General features: G+C 31.9%; 1 pseudogene; it reads right to left on the minus strand.

Annotated features, from left to right (window-relative positions):
- Window positions 1–10,261: 10,261 nt before the first annotated feature.
- On the minus strand, window positions 10,262–10,638 carry LOC103590983 (annotated as a pseudogene).
- Between the last annotated feature and the right edge of the window lie 741 nt (window positions 10,639–11,379).

An 11,379-nucleotide genomic window follows, 5' to 3' on the forward strand; every position in this document is an offset into this window, starting at 1 on the left:
AAGTCTAATTCATTTTAAGTTGCTTTTTTGTACAGCATAAGATAAAGGTCCAATTTCATTCTTTTGTATGTGAATATCTAGGTTTCCCAGCACCATTTATTGAAGAGATTATCCTTTCCCCATTGTGCATTCTTGGCACTCTTGTCAAAACTTAATGACTATATATTAAAACTAGAATTATAATATGCTTTAGCAATGCCTCATCCGGGTATAGGACATTTATATAATCTGCCATTTTGACCTACAAAATGGCAATTTCATATTGTTCAAGCTACTGTATTAATTCCTTTATAAGCAAACCAAAAAAGGCCGTGCATTGATTAATGAGGAAAGTAACAGATGATAGATAGATAGATAGATAGATAGATAGATAGATAGATAGATGATACATAGATAGATAGATGATAGATAGAAAGAAAGAACAAAGACAGAGAGAGAGACAGAAACAGGGAGAGACAGGTAGAGACACAGAGAGAGATCCTTGTTATTTCTCTTTTAATAAAAATCTCTGAGAAAGGAACTATGGATGAGAGACTTCTTGATCAGGTTGGGCTGAGCCTTTTGGAATTTAACAGTCATTAGAAGGTTTTAAGAGTAAATTGTTGCCAAAAGTTGGCTACGAGTAGAATAAGTATTAGTAAAAGAGAATATGTCTTACTATGACTACTTTAAATTATTTTTTACAACTTAAGAACAAAGGTACACAGCCTATAAAAACTAGTGTTTTTATTATAAAATGAAGTTTGGATTAATTTACTTTAATTTCAAGACTAAATGTATTTCTACACAAGAAATTTAGGAAGAGAAAAACATGAGCTGTGTTTTCCTCTAACGCTGGCATAACAAATTACCAAAATTTAGCACACTAAAGCAACGAATGATCTTCAGTTCTGTAGAGTCATAAGTCTCAGTCTCATTGAGTCTCATGAGTCTCACTGAGCTAAATCAAGATGCAGGCAGGGCTTTTTTCCTTTCTGGAGAGTATCCATTTCCTTGCTTATTCTGGCTATTGGGAAAAATCAGTTCCTTGGGGTTTTAGGAACAAAGTCCTCAGTTCCTTGCTACTGTCATCTGATAGTCATTTGCAGCTTCCAGACACTGCCGGTATTTCTTGGTTCATGACTCCTTTCATCTTCAATGCCAGTCATGGTGGGTCTATCACTTCTTGGGCCTCAACTCTTTAACTGTCTTTTGCATTTATCTTCATTTTATAAATCACATCTGATTAGATCCAGCCCTCCTGGCTAATCCAGGGCTGACTAATTATTAATACTTCTGAGTAATCTCCCCATCTCAAGGTCCATAATGTCAATCACATCTACACAGTCCTTTTGCCGTATAAAGTAACATATTCACAGCTTCCAGGGATTCAGAATTTCACATCTTTGCAGGACATTATTCTGCCTACCACATAAGCTCACAGTAAAAAATCACTGTACACAGAAAAAAACAAGCTACCATGAATAGGAGTTAGCAAAGGCCACATAGTACAGAATAAGGCTCACAAGTACTACACTTATGGAAATTATGTGAAAAATAATATGCTTAATACGTTTAAAGAAATAATAAGAAGGGGCTGAAAGGAAAACAAAGAAACAAAAGATTATCAGTAAATACCAGGCAGATTAGAAAAATAATCAGATATATCTTCTAGAAATAAAAAATATAATAGATATTAGAAACTCAATGCTTGGACTAACCATATTGGTCATATTTGGAGAGAGAATTAGTAAACCAGAATACAAATTTGAAGAAACTCACCCAGAGATAAAAAGAGATGAAAAATTTGAAGACAGTTTAGAAGTTGTGGAAGATTAAGTAACATATATCTCACTATAGATCCAGAAAGAGCTGGTAGACAGAATTAGAGAAAATTATTACATAAAGAGATAATGAACAAAAGTTGTCTAGAATTGATGTGATAAACCATTTTGGAGTTTCAAAAACCTATTCCAAGCCTCCCTCCAAAAGAAAAAAGAAAACACACATCTAATATATTAAAATAAAAATTTAGAAAAGTAAAGGCTGAACAATTAAGAGGAAATAATAATCTACAAAGCAGTGACAATTAGTGAATGTGTGTGCACCCTTGATTTACAACAAATACAGCAAAACAGAGAAATACTGTTGTGCCTTATTCTATTTGGGCTGATATAGCAGAATATCATAAACAGAGTGGCTTATAAGCAACAGAAATTTATTTTTCACAATTCTGGTGTCCAATATCAAGGTGCTGGCAGGTTGAGTGTCTGATGAATGACTTCTTACAGGTTTGTAAAGGGCCTTGTTCCCATTGTGCCTTCACATGGTGAAAAAGGCAAGGAGCTCTTTGGAGTCTCTTTAATAAGAGTACTAATGCCATTAATAAGGACTTCACCTTCATGACTTACTCATCTCCCAAAGGCCTCACCTTCTAATACTATTACATTGGGGGTTAGAATTTCATCATAAATTTGAGTGGTGATACAAACATTTAGTCTCTAGTAGGTAGAGATAATTTTTTTCACTTAGACGTATCACTAAACACACAAGAAAATAACCAATTATGAGTACGAGTAGAAACCTACATACAATTGGGCATCTGTATAAGAAAGAAAGTTGAACTCTATTAGTCTGTGACTGTTACTGATAACAGAATACCTGAAACTGGGTAATTTATAAAGAAATGAACTTTATTTCTTTCAATTTGCAGACTGGGGAGTCCAAGGTCCAGGGAACACATCTGGTGAGGGCCTTCTTGGTGGTGAGACTCTACAGCCATGCAGGGCGTCACATAGCAAGAATGGCCTGAGCGAGTGCCCTAACCTTATAACTTGCTCTCCCCATAAAGCCATCAGAAACATGCCCGTGACAACTCATTACTTCACATATGAATCAACCATTCAAAAGGACACAGTCCTCAGCATCCAGTCACCTCTCAAGTTCCCTGCCTTTCAAATACCTTAATTGGATTTCCCACTTTCTTATCACTGCAATAATGGGGGAGAAGTTTCCAGTACATGAACTTTTGGAGGATACATTTAATCCACAGCAAACTTATACCACTTAACTGGATTTTTAGTAATTGTAAAATCTGTGTGTAAAAGGAAAAATAATAAAGATTTTATAATATATAGAATAATAAATTTCATGACTTCGGGTATTGAAAGTCTTTTTACCTTTCTTTTTCTGTTTGTTTTTCATTTTTTTGTTTGTTTTTGTTTGTTTGTTTTTGGGGGCCTGGCCAGTATGGGGATCCAAACCTGTGATCTTAGTGCTACCAGCACCATGTTCTCCTAAATGAACTAACTGGCCAGCCCCTGTAAGTCCTTTAAAACAAGATTTTAAAAGCATTGACCATAAAAATTGTTTTATTAGACTGTATTAAAATTAAGAATTTATGTTCATCAAAAGACATCTTTGAGAAAATTTAAAAGAAAAGCTGTAGAGTAAAAGATATTTGCAACAAATATAACTGAAAAAGATTATATTTAGAATATGACTTAAAACCACACATATTTACAAATTAATAAGAAAAAAACAAAGACTATGGAAAATAGGCAAACAAAAAAGAAAGAAAACTTAAAATTACCTTTGACCTTCTTGATACTCAGACAAATCCAATATAAAACCATAAGGAGTTAGTATTTTACCTCACTGGATTGTTAAAAAAAAAAAAAAATTCACAATACCAAATGTCAGAGAGGATATGGAAAACTGAGACTCTTGTCCTCTGCTGATGCATACGTAAATCAGCACAGTTACTTTGAAAAGCACTTTGGTATCTCATATTGAAGTTGTAGATGCACATGTCCTACATACTTTAGAGAAAGTCTCACTTATGTGCATCAGGAAACAAGAGCAAGTTTGTTCACAGCTGTATTTTTCCTCAGCACAAAAAAGGGAGGGGAGATAATCAAATATCAATCAATAATAGAACGGACAAATAAATTGTGATATAGGGAAACGTGAACATGTAGTGATACAATGAAATACCATTCAGCAGGAAAAATGAGTAAAGTGTGAATGTATAACATTAAGGTAAAAAAGCAAGTCAGAGAAATACATACAAGTGAATTCAATATTTATAGCTCAAAAAGAGGAAAAACTAAGCCAAGTAGTTGTAGTATATGGAATAAGTAGAAAGAAAGTCTGGGAAATGCGAAACACAAAATTCAGACTGGTGAGGAGGGAGACAGGAGGATCCTATAGGAAAGAGAATAGTAGGCTTCAGCATTATTTGGTAATCTAGGCAACATTCTATTTATTAAGCTAAGTGGTAGGTACACAGTCTTTTGTACATATGATATATTTCACAATGAAAAAAATATATTAAATCTTCAGTGGTTTTCCTTCTCATTACTCTAAGAATAAAATTTAGAATCCTAATTTTGATGTGCAGAAGTCAACACGATCCAGCCTCTGACTAACTATTCACCTTGATCTCCTCCTGGATTCTCCCAAGTTTACTTCACTCCAGTCATGGAGGCCTTCTTTCCATTCCTTTAACGCTCCAAGTTCATTCTCAGCTTTCCACTTTATCTTCTGTCTGCTTGTAATTGTTTCCAATTGTCTTTGTAGGACTGGTTCATTTTCACCAGTCAGGTTTCAACTCAAATGTCAGCTCACCAGAGAGACCTTCCTTAAACATCTTACTGCAGCTAAGTGCCAGAATCAGAAGTATATTTACTCTTAATAATAATAATTCTGACAAAAACATTATGGTAATGCATGTTCTTTGTCAACCCATGCCCCACTATAATATAAAGAAAGAATGGAAAATTGAAGATTAATGCTTTGGTAGATTAAGCAACATCAATTATAACTTACAGAGCTGGCAGTGGAATGGAGAAAGGCACGAGAAATGTATTACTATTTTACAAGTTGACTATAGTGGATTTTATGCATCTTAATTGTACAGATATTTTGCTTGACTCCATATGCTTCTGAATGATCAGAGCTTGCTAATGTCCACATTCTACTTACAGGGCCTATTCAGGATCTTGCTCTTCTTTTTCTGAACTTTTGTTTCAAAGTCAGCTGCACTATCATTAATACTCCTCCACTTTCCCCATTTTGATTCCAGGGGTTTTAAAAACTGACTCCAGTCATTTGTACTTAACAATTGAATATTCTAAAAAGGAAAATAAAAGCTTGATTAATTTTGAGTTCAGATTAATTCATCAGATATAAATAGCTTGCATATTTCCTTTTGGAAATGAAAAGAAAAAGAAGACGACTCACTACTTCAAAGGAGCACAAGCAATTATCTACATTTCTGTATTCTATCTTTAAAGTACTTATTAGCTCATTTATTATTTAGACCAATTAGTTTTGGTTTCTGAGGAAATTATTCAATATGTAGGAGAGTAGTTACTTTGATGTAACATTATTATTCCTTTTTTTCAATTTTTATTGAAATTCAGCTTTGCACATTTTAATACGCTCATTTTATTTCAAACATTAATTCCCTGTCTCCTTGTTAGCATAGTATATCTCAAAAGAATTTAGTTTAATTTAAGAGATTATTTCTAATTTCTGAAAATACATGACACACTTACCAAATGTCATCGTCACAAAAATCAAACCCAATTGCTTAATAATTGATTGAAGTCTATAAAAAATACCTACATTTACAGAAAATGGTTTAAATGTCATTTCAATATAATGCAAGAGAGTAGTGATATGAATTTTTTATAATCTGTCACTCACCTTTATTTTTACCAAGATGATTTTAAATATGTTTATAGTTGGTTCTCTATTGCATATTAATTAAAATATTTAGGACACTAAACAACTGTGATAATGTACCAAAGTAAAGTTTTGATTCAGGTTCTGTACAATAAAGAGCAGAAACATATATAGCCATCATATATAATACAATGTCTAAATCTCTGCAAAAGAAAAAAATAGACCACAATCTAAATATGTAGCATCCATTATAAAAAATGTAAGAATGTCAACATTTTTTATTCTTTTTAGGATATGAGCATTTCTCAAACTCTCAAGTATTTATTTGGGCAGAATTATCCATTGTTCTTTCATGTACTATCCCTTTTTTGTGCCACCATTGATAAAGGATGTTTCTTCTATTGCTTATAAAAATTAAATTACAAAATTTAGAAGTGAGGTAAGTCTAAAACTTTTGTAAAATCATGTAAGCTTAAGTATAAATGTAGTTAAAAATTAAAAGCATTCAGATCAAAATTATCATTTGCATTACAGTATAAGCCACTAAATGCAATAGGATCTGCATTATGGAATTAACAATTAATATAATAAATCATAACTGCTTCAAATTGTGAAATTTCACATAATTTCAATGTGCTTACATTTGCTCTGATAAAAATATATTTGGAAAATTCCAGAAAACCAGCTCTACCAATATTACTTAATGTTCTTTACATTATTTTTAACCATGATTGGGAATTGTTATTCATTGATCTCACACTTCAAGAAACCTGACAGGACTGACCACAGAATCTATCAGTGGAAGCAGATATTAAAGGACAGTAGAACTAACGCTAGAATTTCTTATCTGAACTTCTCTTTTAATCCCTCCTGGGAATGGCAGGAGGAAAGCACGGAGGTTAGAGGTGTGAAAACTTCTCACTCATCTCATTTTGCACTAGTCCAATAATATGACATAAATTAATAATCTAGTCAGGTTGACAAGAGTTGGTACCTGGGTTCCCAGGTCCTCAAAGTAGATCTGAATTTATAAAGGTTTTTTTCTTTCTTTTTCTAATCCTTTTCTTCTGACAGTACTTCTATCGCCTTATAGAATTATGTCTGAAATCACATATGCTTCATATGGACTTGAATTCTTGTATTGCCTTTTCTTGCAACTCTCTCCCCTGTTGATTTACCAGACCCTAAATCTGGCCAATAATACAAAACACAGAACTTTGATTTATTCATTGCTTTTTTATGGTCTCAACCAACTTCACCATTGGTTAAAATAATTCTAGTTTAGAAAATGAAAATTTCGATCCTCTCCTCTTCAAAAAAGAAAGAGAAAAATGGTACATGTAATATGTTTCCATGACTAATCTACCTCACAATCTTTTTTTAAAAAAACCAAAAGCTGATATCACTTAATAAGAAGGCAAGGATAATATAAAATTTTTGTGCCATCTAGTCTAACAATAGAATTTACCCCAAGTTCCTCAGTATCATATTCCATTAAATTTTAAAGTCCATTTCTTACATATTTCTAAGAAAACTTTCTATTTTATTCTATTAATTTTGCTCTTCAATTATAATTATTACCAACAGTTTTCTTTAAAAGTTCAGATTCTACTAATGTTAATAAATAATAACCCTTATCAAGTGATTTATTATTGTTGGCAGACAAGGTTAACAACATTTTATGTATCTTAAAATCCAGAAACTATTTCACCATCCTTAAGCAACATGAGCTAAACTATAGCTATCTCATTCTCTAAATTTAATTTAGAAGATCAGAAACACACCTACCACTAACTGTGCAAGTTATTATCAGAATATACTTCCTTGAATTGGTCAAGAACAATAATCTAAAGAGAAGAAAAACCAGGTTTTAGTTAATTAGTGTCTGGTTTTTTGTTTGTTTTACCTTAGTAGAAGTAAGAATAAGAACAGAAAAAAAACAAGTAGTAGTCAAAATTCTGAGATAATCACAAGATTCCCACATGTAGTGTGCATACCCTCTATAATCCCTTTCCCTTTGTTGTGAATAGAGCCTGTGAAAAGGATGGGATATTCATTTCTTTAATTAGGTTACATAATATAAAACTTCATCTTAGCAGACAGAAGTTAGAATTCTCCCACTAACCTTGAAGAAAGAAGTTATTATGAGTCCTACAACTGCAATAAATTAAATTGTGCCAAAAACCTGAATGAATTTAAAAGAGAACTCCAAGTTCCAGATAAGAACCCAGCCTCAGCCAATACCTGAATTTCATCCTTGTGTGACCCTGAGCAGGGTACCAAGTGACAATGTGATGGATTCCTGAACACAGAAACTATGAAAGAAGACATTTGTGCTGTTTTAAGCCACTAAGATTAGAAAACCAATACAAACCTTAATATATTTTATAGGTGTCAAGTCAAATAAAGTTGTTTACACAACAGGCAAAAAGTAAACTTACAAAAACATATAAAATGCACTGAGCATCTAACCAATTAGAAGAGAACCCAGAGTGATCACAATGTATTTACTGCACCTGTAAGATATTTCTGCAATATATGTATGTGTGAAGATTTTATCTGGTTATCTTCAATCTGAAGAGACAAAAATGATTCTATGAATATCTCCATCCTCGGAATGTATAATTATTGCTCTAAATTTAATTTATTCTCCTATCCCCATCAATATTTTGTTTTCAAATATTAAAACAATTAAGATAGCAGTAAAAAATACCTAATGTAAGAATATTTGAATAGTGTTTATCTACAACATCTATTATCTACATTTTTGGATCAAATTCTTTTGAGAGAAAATTTATGAGGTAGATTTTATGATCCACTTCAGAGGAAATGGTTGGAAAAAAATTAACATCTTCATTTTGCACACATACTAAGGAAAATATTATTTCACCTTAAATTTCTGAGTGAAAAGACATTAAAAACAATCTATTCATGGAATTACAATTCACAGGCTAACATCAACCTACATAATTTATTATCTATGAATTGTAAAGTACTCACATTTCAGTTTCATCTGCTGTAATTTCCTTTGAAACATTTACCTTCTTCCTATTTTCAGTATTTCTTGTGTCTATTCAATATATAATAAAAGGTTATTTTTTAAATCAAAGGCAGATAACTGGAAACCCCTTTGATTTCCTAAAGCCGATATTATAGAATACACATCTATAAAAGTGAAGTTGACCATTTTAAAGCTCAGCCTTCCACCTACTTGTTCTCCTCCAGCCTCAATCATACCTCGCTGATGAAAAGAATGACCCAATTGTAGAAGCAGTAAAATTATTCTCCTTGTCCAAGAAGCAGCCCTGGGTGCATTCTTTATTTTGTTACTTTAAATGTTTCAAACATACAGAAAAAATGCAAGTAATATAGTGTAAAACTATCATAGCATGATCTGAAATTTTATGTTAGATACTCTATCAGTTTAAAACCTGTTTGAGGAAGAAAAGAGCATTAACTTACTTGAAATAATCTATATACATCCATCTATCTCAGAGGTAACCACTCTTCAGAATTTGATGTCACAAAGATATTCACCTATATTTTCTTCAAAAAAGTTATAGTCTAATATTAACATTGGGGTCTTTACTCCACCTGAAAAATACTTTTGTTACACATTGAGATAATTGTACTATTTATTTGTTTTTCAACATAAACAATCAATTGTCCAGGCACCAAATAATGATTAGATAATCTTTCCACTTACTTGAAATTCCATTTATGCCATTATATCTATATATCAGTTTATATCTATAAACCCATATATGTGTATAATTCTAATTCTGGTTTCTTCTCATTGGATTTTTATAACTATTCTTGCAACAACAATCTTAATTTTTACAGTTTTAAATGTCTTAATAACTAGGAGGGAAACATTTCTGACTTCAGTTATCTCCAGAATCATTTCTTCTGTTCTTGGCCCTTTTTTCTTCCCTGTCAATTAGGAGCAGTTTGTCAACTTTCAGGCAGAAAAACGTTTATTGTGATTGCATTCAATGAAAAATTGGAAAGAAATAACATTAAAATATTAGGTAAACATTACTTATTCTTCTTTCACATCCTTCAATATTATTTTATAAATTTCTCTGTTTAGGTTTTGCACATTGTCAGATTTAGTCTTGGATATCTTATGAATTTTATGTTACCTTAAATAGTATTTTTTTTTTTTTTTTTGCACATCATATATTCTGATTAGCAATTGTTGATGTATAGGAATTTTTTAATGCTGTTCTTGTCTTTGGGAAATTGCTAAACTCATAGTTCTGATGGATTCTTTGTATTTTCTATATAGATAATTGTAACATTTGAAAAAAATAAGTGGACACATTACTGTTCCAATATTAAACCTTATTTGCTCTCCTTATTGCATTGATTAGAACCTCCGTTATGAAAAAAAAATGATAGCATTTTGTCTTACTCTTGATCTTACTGAGAATGCGTGTACAGTTTCACCAATGGTAAGCTTGCTACCAAAATTTTTTGATATAAATTTTTAAAGTTTTTTACAATTTATTAATCCTTTTTCTCACAATCGCTGAAGATGAAGTCATTGCAGAATCTTTACTCCTTCTGTTGTTATCCAATCTCCAGCTTACTTTTTGCCAGCTCCAACATTGGCCTTTGCAGTTCCCTTTTCTTCACTCTGTTCTTTTGCTGTTTTCAAAGTCTTTTTCTTCTCGTACAGACCATGTCTTGAAAGTCTATGTTTGGATTCATTTTTCTTTGCATAATTGAAGGAATCATAAATCATGCCAAAGCCAGTAGTCTTGCCATCACCAAAATGGGTTCTGAGTCCAAATACAATGATGACATCCAGTGTGGTCTTGCACATTTTGGCTAGTTTTTCCTGAATTTCTGTCTTAGGTACTGTAACCTTCCTGGGTGAAGAATGTCAATGACCATTTGCTTTCTCTGAAGTAGTCAGTTGGTCATGAATTTCCTGGTCCAGATAGTTACTGTGTCATTCATGATGGTGGCAGATCCTCAGAAAGCAACAGAGGAAAAGAGCAATATAATTGTTTCAGGTTAATGAAGTTTTCTTCCGTTTCTAATTTGCTAATGGTTTTTCACCTGGTGAATGGTGAATTTATCAGTTCCTTTTTCTGCATCTACGGAAGTGATCCCTCATCCTCTTTAATCTATTGATGTTGAAAATTTCACATTTTTTGTACGTACCATTTGGTTGAGATATGCTATTGATTTTTACACAATGTTGAATTTGATTTTTGAGTATGTAAATTAAGATCTTACTATTTCAGTTTACAAATGAAATTGGTCTATAATTTTTATTTTCTTGCCCTATAGCTGTTCAGATTTTTTCCCAAAGAAATAGTAATCTCATAAAATGACTTGAATACTTTTTGCCCTTTTTCTATTCTCTGAAAAGAATGTCTATATATATATAAATAAATAGATATATGAATATATATTCTTAATAAAAATATTAGAAATATCTTTTTCTAGAAAGTTTCATAGAATTTAACTGTAAGACCATATAGGTATGGTGTCTTTTATGGAGCTAGATTTTGGTTAGGGATTCACTTATTTAATTTTTATTGATTTACATGGATTCTACTTTTTGTGTGAATTTCCTCATTTACATTTACTACAAGATTATTTATTTCATCCAAGTTCTGGAATGTATTGGCATAAAACTTTTCACAGACTTTTCCTAAGATTTTTTTTTTAAATTTTAATATGTGTCAGGTC

This window comes from Galeopterus variegatus, unplaced genomic scaffold, assembly GCF_000696425.1.
Source record: "Galeopterus variegatus unplaced genomic scaffold, G_variegatus-3.0.2 Scaffold907, whole genome shotgun sequence".
Lineage (NCBI taxonomy): Eukaryota > Metazoa > Chordata > Mammalia > Dermoptera > Cynocephalidae > Galeopterus > Galeopterus variegatus.